The sequence below is a fragment of the Bombina bombina genome, chromosome 9, assembly GCF_027579735.1.
Source record: "Bombina bombina isolate aBomBom1 chromosome 9, aBomBom1.pri, whole genome shotgun sequence".
NCBI classification, from domain to species: domain Eukaryota; kingdom Metazoa; phylum Chordata; class Amphibia; order Anura; family Bombinatoridae; genus Bombina; species Bombina bombina.
The window spans coordinates 251,698,209-251,710,267 of NC_069507.1; the positions used below are offsets into that span (position 1 = coordinate 251,698,209).

The 12,059-nt window shown below is 37.7% G+C and overlaps 1 protein-coding gene across 1 annotated transcript in view; it reads right to left on the reverse strand.

Annotated features, from left to right (window-relative positions):
- LOC128640533 (VPS10 domain-containing receptor SorCS1-like) overlaps positions 1–12,059 on the reverse strand; it is a 1,407,808-nt gene that overhangs the window by 234,877 nt on the left and 1,160,872 nt on the right.

Here is a 12,059-nt window from a genome sequence, read left to right on the forward strand (position 1 = left end):
GAGGCTACCGCACATCCCCTTACATCAATTGCGTATCCTATCTTTCCTATGGGATTTGCCTAACATTGGTATTATGAGTCTTGGAAGAAGTGAGCAGTAGAGCCTCTACCGACAAGACTCCTACCGTCAAAAAAAGTCACTAGTTAAGAGCTTTATGGGCTAACGCCGGAACATAAAGCTCTTAACTACTGTGATATAAAGTACACTAACACCCATAAACTACCTATGAACCCCTAAACCGAGGCCCCCCCACATCGCAAACCCTATGATACATTTTTTAACCCCTAATCTGCACTCCGGACATTGCCGCCACCTACATTATACCTATGAACCCCTAATCTGCTGCCCCTAACATTGCCGACACCTATATTATATTTATTACCCCCTAATCTGCCCCCCCCCCAACGTCGGCGCCACCTACCTACACTTACTAACCCCTAATATGCCGACCGGACCTCGTCGCCACTATAATAAATGTATTAAGCCCTAAACTGCGGCACTCCCGCCTCGCAAACACTATAATAAATTGTATTAACCCCTAATCTGCCCTCCCTAACATCGCCGCCACCTACCTACAATTATTAACCCCTAATCTCCCACCCACAGTGTCGCCGCTACTATAATAAAGTTAATAACCCCTAAACCTAAGTCTAACCCTAACCCTAACACCCCCCTAAGTTAAATATAATTTAAATTAATCTAAATAAATTTACTATCATTAAATAATGTTTTTCTATTTAAAACTAAATACTTACCTATAAAATAAACCCTAATATAGCTGCAATATAACTAAAAGTTACATTGTAGCTATTTTATGATTTATATTTATTTCACAGGCAACTTTGTATTTATTTTAACTAGGTACAATAGCTATTAAATAGTTAATAACTATATAATAGCTACCTAGTTAAAATAATTACAAAATTCCCTGTAAAATAAATCCTAACCTAAGTTACAAATACACCTAACACTACACTATCAATAAATTAATAAAATAAATTACCTACAATTAGCTCAACTAAAATACAATTAAATAAACTAATCTATAATACAAAAAAAAAACCCACTAAATTACATAAAATAAAAAAAATTACAAGAAGTTTAAACTAATTACAGCTAATCAAAAACCCCCTAATAAAATAAAAAGGCCCCCCAAAATACTAAAATTCCCTACCCTATTCTAAATTACAAAAGTAATCAGCTCTTTTACCAGCCCTTAAAAGGGCTTTTTGCGGGGCATTGCCCCAAAGTAATCAGCTCTTCTACCTGTAAATAAAAATACAACACCCCCAACATTAAAACCCACCACCCACATACTCCTACTCTAACCCACCCAAGCCCCCCTTAAATAAACCTAACACTAACCCCCTGAAGATCTCCCTACCTTAAGTCTTCTTCACCCAGCCGAGCCAAATTCTTCATCCAAGCGGAGCAAGAAGATGTCCTCCATCCGGTAGAAGTCTTCATCCAAGCGGGGCAAGAAGATATCCTCCATCCTGTAGAAGTCTTCATCCAAGCGGGGCAAGAAGAGGTCCTCCATCCTGTAGAAATCTTCATCCAAGCGGCGTCTTCTATCTTTATCCATCCAAAACGGAGCAGAGCCATCTTCCATCCAGCCGACGCGGAGCCATCCTCTTCAACCGACGGACTAACGAGGAATGAAGGATTCTATCAGCCAATCGGAATTAGGATAGGAAAAATCTGATTGGCTGATTCAATCAGCCAATCAGATTGAAGTTCAATCCGATTGGCTGATCCAATCAGCCAATTGGATTGACCTCACATTCTATTGGCTATTCCGATCAGCCAATAGAATGCAAGGTCAATCCGATTGGTTGATTGGATCAGCCAATCGGATTGAACTTCAATCTGATTGGCTCATTGAATCAGCCAATCAGATTTTTCTTACCTTAATTCCGATTGGCTGATAGAATCCTATCAGCCAATCGGAATTCGAGGGACACCATCTTGGATGACGTCCCCTAAAGGAACCTTCATTCATCGTTAGTCCGTTGGTTGAAGAGGATGGCTCCGCGTCGGCTGGATGGAAGATGGCTCCGCTCTGGATGGATGAACATAGAAGACGCCGCTTGGATGAATACTTCTAGCGGATGGAGGACCTCTTCTTGCCCCGCTTGGATGAAGACTTCTGCCAGATGGAGGACATCTTCTTGCCCCACTTGGATGAAGACTTCTTCTGGATGGAGGACATCTTCTTGCTCCGCTTGGATGAAGAATTCGGCTTGGCTGGGTGAAGATGACTCAAGGTAGGGAGATCTTCAGGGGGTTAGTGTTAGGTTTATTTAAGGGGGGTTTGGGTGGGTTTGAGTAGGGGTATGTGGGTGTTGGGTTTTAATGTGGGGGTGTATTTTTATTTACAGCTAAAAGAGCTGATTACTTTGGGGCAATGCCCCGCAAAAAGCCCTTTTAAGGGCTGGTAAAAGAGCTGATAACTTTGTAATTTAGAATAGGGTAGGGAATTTTAGTATTTTGGGGGGCCTTTTATTTTATTAGGGGGCTTTGATTAGCTGTAATTAGTTTAAACTTCTTGTAATTTTTTTATTTTCTGTAATTTAGTGTTTTTTTTGTATTATAGATTAGTTTAATTGTATTTTAGTTTAGCTAATTGTAGGTAATTTATTTAATTAATTTATTGATAGTGTAGTGTTAGGTGTATTTGTAACTTAGGTTAGGATTTATTTTACAGGGAATTTTGTAATTATTTTAACTAGGTAGCTATTATATAGTTATTAACTATTTAATAGCTATTGTACCTAGTTAAAATAAATACAAAGTTGCCTGTAAAATAAATATAAATCCTAAAATAGCTACAATGTAACCTATTAGTATTATAATTAGTATTAGTATTATATTAGGGTTTATTTTATAGGTAAGTATTTAGTTTTAAATAGAAAAACATATTTAATGATAGTAAATTTATTTAGATTAATTTAAATTATATTTAATTTATGGGGGTGTTAGGGTTAGGGTTAGACTTAGGTTTAGGGGTTAATAACTTTATTATAGTAGCAGCGACGTTGGGGGCGGGAGATTAGGGGTTAATATTTATAGGTAGGTGGCAACGATGTTAGGGAGAGCAGATTAGGGGTTAATACAATTTATTATAGTGTTTGCGAGGCGGCAGTGCGGTGGTTTAGGGGTTAATACATTTATTATAGTGGCGGTGAGGTCCGGTCGGCAGATTAGGGGTTAATAAGTGTAGGTAGGTGGTGGCGACGTGGGGGGGGGGGGGCAGATTAGGGGGTAATAAATATAGGTGTCGGCGATGTTAGGGGCAGTAGATTAGGGGTTCATAGCTGTAATGTAGGTTGCGGCGGTGTCCGGAGCGGCAGATTAGGGGTTAATAGTATAATGTAGGTGTCAGCGATAGCGGGGGCGGCAGATTAGAGGTTAATAAGTGTAAGGTTAGGGGTGTTTAGACTCGAGGTTCATGTTAGGGTGTTAGGTGGAGACTTAGAAAATGTTTCCCCATAGGAAACAATGGGGCTGCGTTAGGAGCTGAACGCTGCTTTTTTGCAGGTGTTGGTTTTTTTTTCAGCCAGCTCAGCCCCATTGTATCCTATGGGGATATTGTGCATGAGCACGTTTTTCCAGCTTACTGCTACCTTAGGCAACGCTGGTATTGAGGGTTGAAGTGGAGCTAAATTATGCTCAACACTCCCTTTTCTGAGGCTAACGCAGCCACTCAGACAACTCTAAATACCATTGTTGTCTTAAGGGTGCGCTGGAAAAAAAAGCAGCGTTAGCACCACGGGTCTTTACCGACAAACCTCTAAATCTAGGCGATAGTTTTTTGTTTCATCCAAAACATGTTCCTCATGCAATTGCAAAGGGGAAATTTATTAGAACACGTCGCAACTGCTCAGAAGATGAGGTTTTTAACAACGCAAATTTACTTGAATTCAGACTGAGACAGAGAAGCTATCAAAATGTAGATATTCAAGGACAAGGAAGGCAGTTGTCTCAGTTGACAGACTCTCTCTTGTGAGTGAGAAAAGGGGTGAGAAACCAGTCAAGCAATTCAAAGGTGTTATTTTGTAACTGATCATAGTATTCATTACATTGATGTTTGTAAGATCATAAAAAAGCACTTTTCATTGCTCTTAGCGGATGATAAACTTGTAGAAGTAGTAAAATATTGAATTAGGTGTTCATATAGACAAAGTAAAACAATAGGAAACTTAGTATCACCTTCGCAACTTAAAGGGACAGTATACACCAGAATTGTTATTGTTTAAAAAGATAGATAATCCCTTTATTACCCATTCCCGAGTGTTGCAAACCAAAACTGTTATATTAATACACCTTTTACCTTTGTGATTACCTTGTATCTAAGCCTCTGCAGACTGCTCCCTTATCTCAGTGCTTTTGACAGACATGCAGTTTAGTCAATCAGTGCAGACTCCTAAATAACTCCACGGGAGTGAGCACAGTGTTATCTATATGACACACATGAACTAGTACTGTCTAACTGTAAAAAACTTTCAAACTGCTCTGAGCTAAGGGGCGGGTTTCAACGGTTTAGAAATCAGTTTAAGCCTAGCTAGGTTTAGCTTTTCAAAAATACCATCAAGGGAACAAAGCAAATTCAATGATAAAAGTAAATTGGAAAGTTGTTTAAAATTGCATGCCCTATCTGAATCATGAACGTTTTTTTGGACTTGACTGTCCCTTTCAATCCACAGCACCATGCAGCTCCTGGTTATATCATAAGGGATGAATAAGTGTGGACGCACACAATGCAAAACCTGTGACTATGCCTTGATCACTAATAGGTTTACTCCATCTACTACTAAACAGACATTTCAAATTGACAGTTGCTTGAACTGTAATTCATCTTTTGTTATCTATCTAATAGAATGTAATCAATGTGACATCAAATACAAAGGTCTCACGGCAAGAGATATCAATTCCAGAATTAGACAACCCCTATTTACTATAGGTGCAGGGAAACTGTTGACACCTCTAGTGCAACACTTTGCTATGCATCATAATCAGCAAGTAGATTCTTTAAGATGGTTTGTCATAGAACAGGTCAATTTACCCAAGAGAGGTGGAAACGGACAAAAACTATTAAATAAGAGAGAAATGTTTTGGATTTTTATGCTCAAAACTAGGACTCCATATGGGTAAAATTCATATAAGGATCTGATCAACTATTGGGAATAGTATTTGGAACTAGTATTGGGGGATTGTGTAGCTTGAAACCCCAACATGAACATCAACATAATATTCTAAATATATTTTAAATTATATCACAAAAAAGTTACACACCTATGGTTACATACCAACTATTGCTTATAATCCGGCCCCATCACATGAAAGTTACATGCCTATGCTTACATATCAAGCATTACTTATAATTCAGTTCCACCACATGAAAGTTACATGCCTATGGTTACATATCAAGCCTTACTTATAATTCAGTTCCACCACATGAAAGTTGCATGCCTATGGTTACATATCAAGCATTACTTATAATTCAGTTCCACCACATGAAAGTTACATGCCTATGGTTACATATCAAGCCTTACTTATAATTCAGTTCCACCACATGAAAGTTACATGCCTATGGTTACATATCAAGCATTACTTATAATTCAGTTCCACCACATGAAAGTTACATGCCTATGGTTACATATCAAGCATTACTTATAATTCAGTTCCACCACATGGAAGTTACAAGCCTATGGTTACATATCAAGCATTACTTATAATTCAGTTCCACCACATGAAAGTTACATGCCTATGGTTACATATCAAGCATTACTTATAATTCAGTTCCACCACATGAAAGTTACATGCCTATGGTTACATATCAAGCATTACTTATAATTCAGTTCCACCACATGAAAGTTACACACCTATGGTTACATACCAAGCATTACTTATAATTCAGTTCCACCACATGAATATTACACACCTATGGTTATATACCAAGCATTGCTTATAATTCAATGCATCACATGAAAGTTACATGCCTATGGTTACATATCAAGCATTACTTATAATTCAGTTCCACAACATGAAGGTTACACACCTATGGTTACATAACAAGCATTACTTATAATTCAGTTCCACCACATGAATATTACACGCCTATGGTTACATACCAAGCATTGCTTATAATTCAGTTCCACCACATGACGGTTACACACCTATGGTTACATACCAAGCATTGCTTATAATTCAATGCATCACATGAAAGTTACATGCCTATGGTTACATAACAAGCATTACGTATACTTCTGTTTTATGCCTTTCTTAGTCATAATATTTTTTGTCAGGGTAACTTTTTTCATGGCTTTTGCTATGTAAATGTTTACAGAGTTGCAAAACACTCAAATATACTCATGTAAGTTGAATTCAGCCTACAAGCAGGGTGGGAAAATAACTAATGCATATAACTATATTACATAAAGGATAGATGATAAATAGATACAGTATAGGTACAGCATATATGTATGTATGTATATATATATATACATATATATATATAATCAGTTAGTAATAGTCTATGAAAAGGAACAAATATGGGTAATATTATAGAAACCTTCAAATGTCAGATTGTGCAGAATGACAGCTGGAATGAGGTTTATGTAAAGAAGAAACATAAATGTCATTGAGCCATGAGAGACTACTGGTGATAATAGTTATAAATAACATTACCATTTATATCAGTGATGCAGGTGCAGAGCAACAGCTTTGTACCGGGGACTACTGTTTCCTGACCCATCAGGCTCATAACCTGTCTACTCAATCCTCTCTCTAAAAGCCAGCGCACTGTAACGCTCATTGTGTACTGCATGCAGGCTTTTAGAGAGAGAGGATGGTGTCGCTAGTGCTGAACATTTAAAATAAATATACTGCAAACTGCCAGTGGTAGGCTTGCCGCTGGTTACATGCAATGTGTCCTTCCCGAGTCTGGAGCAATCACCATTTAAAAAAAGAAACAAATAATAAAAAAATTACTACCACCCCACCCCAAAAAAAATGCTTGCACTAGCATTGCCTTAGAAAAAAGATACTTGCTAGCCCCTGCTGCCCAGATTTGCAGCCCTAGGCACAAGCCTTGTTTGCCTAGGCCATAATAAATCCTAATTCAGTCCCATCACATGAAAGATACATGCCTATGGTTCAATATCAAACATTGCTCACACTGTTTCATTACCAAAAGATACATGCCTATGGTTCCATATAATAGTTCTGCCAGAATGGAGATATTATATCAGTTATAAATGATGCAGTAGACATAATATAAACACACTAATGTAGGCATTGATGCAGTGATAGATGCAACTCATGCTAAACGTTTGGATATTAAGGGTTAGCTTAAAAGTGGTATGATTTTTAGTGCTCCTGCTGAAGCGTAAACTTTGCTAGAAGTTATCTTTTTTGTGTGCATGGGTTAGAGCAAATATTACAAGTTGAAAGTAAAACTTTTGTGCTAGGCCAAAACCCAACCAGCACCCAACCCGCACTAACTAAAGGAATAAGAATATTGCAAAATGTTCTCCCCATAGACTTATATGGAGAGTGACGAAGAAAAAAACCTAACACTTATCACTTGCAAGCTAACCTGACAGGAGTTATTAGTATTTCACATTCCAATGTTCTTCACATACAGGACAATTTTTTTTTTTTTATTCATATTTATTTGTATAACAATCCTCAGTTTGGGAACATTGCCAGAGCAGAAGGAAGCAAGTTTTCTTCAGGATGACCTTGTATATGGCTTGATTCATGCGTCTTTCACAAAGATAAATCTTCCCAATTCTAGCCTTGCTGAAGGAACCCAAATAATCACTGATCCTCCACTACATTTCACAGTGGGTGTGAGACACTGTGGCTTGTAGGCCTCTCCAGCTCTCTGCCCCTATCCAGCTCTCTTCCAAACTATTAGACAACCAGGTGTTCGGCAAAGCTGAAAAATCGTCTCATAAGAGAAGATGACCTGGAATCAAATAGATTTATCTTTGTGAAGGGCACCTGAATCAAGCCACGTATAAGGTTAGCCTGGAAAAAAAATTGTTTCTTTCAACTTCGACAATGTTATCCAACTCTGAGGATTGGTTTCTAAAGCAGGACAATGCTCCATGCTGCACAGACAGGTTAAACAAGGTGTGGATGGAGGACCACTAGATTAAGACTCCGTCATGGCCAACCCTATCTCCAGACCTGAACCCCATTGAAAACTTCTGGAATGTGATCAAGAAGAAGATAGATGGTCACAAGCCAAAACAACAAAGCTGAGTTGCTTCAATTATTGCCCCAGGAGCAGAATAAAGTCACCCAACAGCAATGTGAAAGACTGGTGGAGAACAGCCAAGACGCATAAAAGCTGTGATTGAAAATCAGGGTTATTCCATAAAATTTGATTTCTGAACTCTTGCTAAGTTAAAACATTATTATTATTATTATTATTATTATGCTGTTTTAAAATGAATATTAACTTGTTTTCTTTGTATTATTCAAGGTCTTTTTTTGACCAGTTAAAATACATATATATGTCTTTATATAGATATAGATTAATATTGTACAAACAAATCCAGTGGTAAGTGCACATCAGGTTTCATGTGTGCGATAATATTTTACTTTCAACTTGTAACACGTGCTGTCCTGTGCACATAAAAAGTTTACTTTCAGAGGTATTAGCGCTCAAACGAACGCATGCACTAATTACTGCTCTACTTGTAATCTAGCCCATAATCTGTGTTACCCTATACACAGATAACTTCAGGTAAACTGCACTATGCACTCTAGGGGGCCGATTTACCAACGTCTGGTGGACATGATACTCTGTAGCCTATCATATCCAACAGACTTTGCTGAATTCTGGTGAACTGCTTGTGCAATGCTGCCCCCAGCAGATTCACAGATAATCGGCCGCTAGCAGGGGGTGTCAATCAACCCGATCATATAGGATCAGGCGGATTGATGTCTGCAGTCTCAGAGGCCCTTGATAAATCGGCCCCTAGGTCTCCCCTAGGTCTCCAACCCCTTTGGGTGGGTGCAAAATGAGCCAAAGTTAAACGTAATATAAAAAAAAAAAATAGAAAGCAAATAATGCGCTACCACCCAATAAAAACTACAAATTAAGAACCAACAAATTATAGTAACAAATACATTAAACAATACTATTTTCCACACACTGCTTCTCAACTTAGCAGTTTATAAATATTCATGAATGTTCAGAAAAATGTCCCTTTAATCAAAGGTGTAATGTTTGAAAACAGGTAATCGTGATGGTCCTCTATATCCCTTTTATTCAGCGTGTCTTATGTTGCAGCTTCTCAGCACAGGCCCATTTTCCTGCCGTGGGAAAGTGAAACAATATCTCCGGTTGGACAGGCTTTCCAGACGTCACTGAGGGAGGTTATCTGAGGAACAAACTCCATGGTTGTATACAATCTGATGCGCACATCATACAGAACGATCCTGTGAGTAATACCCAGGGAAGGGGGTTTTGATGATTGATAACTACCAAACAGATTACACTTAGAGCGTGCTGCGCTTCTCTTTCTTCATATTTTTCAGCATTTTTTAAACGTAATCTAAACAATGCATTGCAAATATTTTACTATATACTTAAAGGGTCTGTTAATGTCCCTTTAAAATGTGTACTTATATCACAAATGTGTAACTATCTCATTCTAGAAGGAAAGTTAAGATTAAATTGATGGCATTTATATGTGAGCAAATGTTTTATTCGACTCACACGTTAGAAAAGTGCAGCTGAACAGAGAGGGCAAAGAATTGTCTGCTTGTTTCATTGGGGCAGACAGTAATGCTCCTTATTTGTTGCCATTTCATTCAATGTAAATAGATAGACTAAGAGGGTTTCAATATTAACCTAAAACAAATATAAATATAAATATAAATATATACTGTATATATATATATATATATATATATATATATATATATATACATACATATATTATGTTTTTACTGCTTTGATTTTCTTTCATGATTCAGAGCATACACGTTTTAAAAAGTTTTCAATTGACTTCTGATGTCAAATGTACTTTATTGTTATGGTAAACTTAGGTAACGTACATGTGTCTAGAACAATATACGGCAGCAGTTTGAGCCAACACTGCTGCTATCTAGTGTTCTTGCAAATGTATAACATTGTTAAAAGCAGACATGCAGTCAAATAGCTGCGTTGTGGCCCATAATGCATCATTTTCCCTAACGCAGCCATTACAAGTCTTGTCGGTATAGCTGTAATGCAAGCCTTTTAGCCTGTACCACAACATCAGTACCACACTCGTAAAAATGACATTTTTTCATGGGATTCCCATAGCGCTGGTATTACGAGTTTTGCGGAGAGGCTAAAAAGGGAGCGTTACAGCCTAAAATGACAAGATCTGTAATGTCATCTAAAGTCAGTAGTTATGAGTTTTACACTACAAAGCTGTAACATAAAACTCATAACTAAAGCATTAAAAAGTACACTAACACCCATAAACTACCTATTAACCCCTAAACCTAGGCCCTCCCGCATCACAAACACTATAATAAATGTATTATCCCCTAATCTGCCACTACCGATATCATCACCACTTTAAAAAAATATTAACCCCTATTCCGCGGCTCCCTGAAATCCTCACCACTATAATAAACTTATTAACCCCTAAACCATCATCCAATAGAATTAGAGCTGCTTAAATCCTATTGGCTGATTGGAACAGCCAATAGGATTTTAGCAGCTCTAAATCCTTTTGGCTGATTCAAATTTTTCAGCCAATAGGAATGCAAGGGATGCCATCTTGGATCATGCCCCTTGCATTGAAGATTAAGTGTACGGCGGTGACCATATAAAGAGGATGCTCCATGCCAGATGTCTTCAGAATGGACCCGCTCTGCGCCTCCGGGATCAAGATAGATGATGCCGCCTGGATGAAGATTGAAGAGGCCGTCTGGATGAAGACTTCTCGCCGATTGGATCACGACTTCGCCGCCGGGATAAAGATTGAAGAGGCCGCCTGGATGAAGACTTCTCGCGGCCTGGATCAGGACTTCAACTCTGGGGTGAAGATCGTTCAAGCGGGACTTAAAAAGCCTAACACTAACCCCAAGACGATCCACAGTTTTTGAAGGGTTTTTTGGGTGCCTTTTTTTTTAAGTTTAGGGTCTGGGCAGTAAAAGAGCTAAATGCCCTTTTAAGGGCAATGCCCATACAAATGCCCTTTTCAGGGCAATGGGTAGCTTAGGTATTTTAGATAGTTTTTTTTTTATTTGGTGGGTTTGGGGGGGTGGGGGTTTGTAATGTTAGTGGGTTTTTGTTATTTTTTTTCACTAAAAGAACAGACATCTTTAGGGCAATGCCCTACAAAAGGCCCTTTTAAGGGCCATTGGTAGTTTATTTTAGATTAGTTTTTTTTAATTTTGGGGTGTTTTTTATGGGTATTAGAATAGAAAAAAAATAATATTTTTGATAATTTGTTTGTTATTTTGTGTAATGTATATTTTTAGGGGCGTTTTGTTTTGTTTTCAGCAAAAGAGCTGTTTAATTTAGGGCAATGCCCTACAAAAGGCCCTTTTAAGGGCCCCCCAAAAAGCCATTTTAAGGGCCCTTGGTAGTTTGGGGGGTGGGGGTTTGTAATAGTGTTAGGGAGTGTTTGTATTTTTTAAAGGCCCTTGGTAGTTTATTCTAGATTAGGATTTTTTATTTGGGGTGTTTTTTTTTTTTTTTATATATAAAGGGTACTAGAATAGGAATAATCTTTATTTTTTTAGATTTTTTTTTTGTAATGGTATGTTTTTTATTTTTTTTGTAATGGTAGTTTTTTATTTTTTGGAATTTTAGTGTTTTTTTTTTATTTTTTGTAATGTTAGATTTTAGTGTAAGGTAGCTTAGGTTTTATTTCACAGGTAAGTTTGTATTTATTTTAACTAGGTAGGGGTGCTAGGATTACGATAGGGTTAGGGGTTAATAGTTTAATTTAGGTTGTTGCAACGTGGGGGGCTTGCGGTTTAGGGGTTAATTGGTTTATTTAGTGGTAGTGATGTGGGAGGCCAGAAGTTTATGG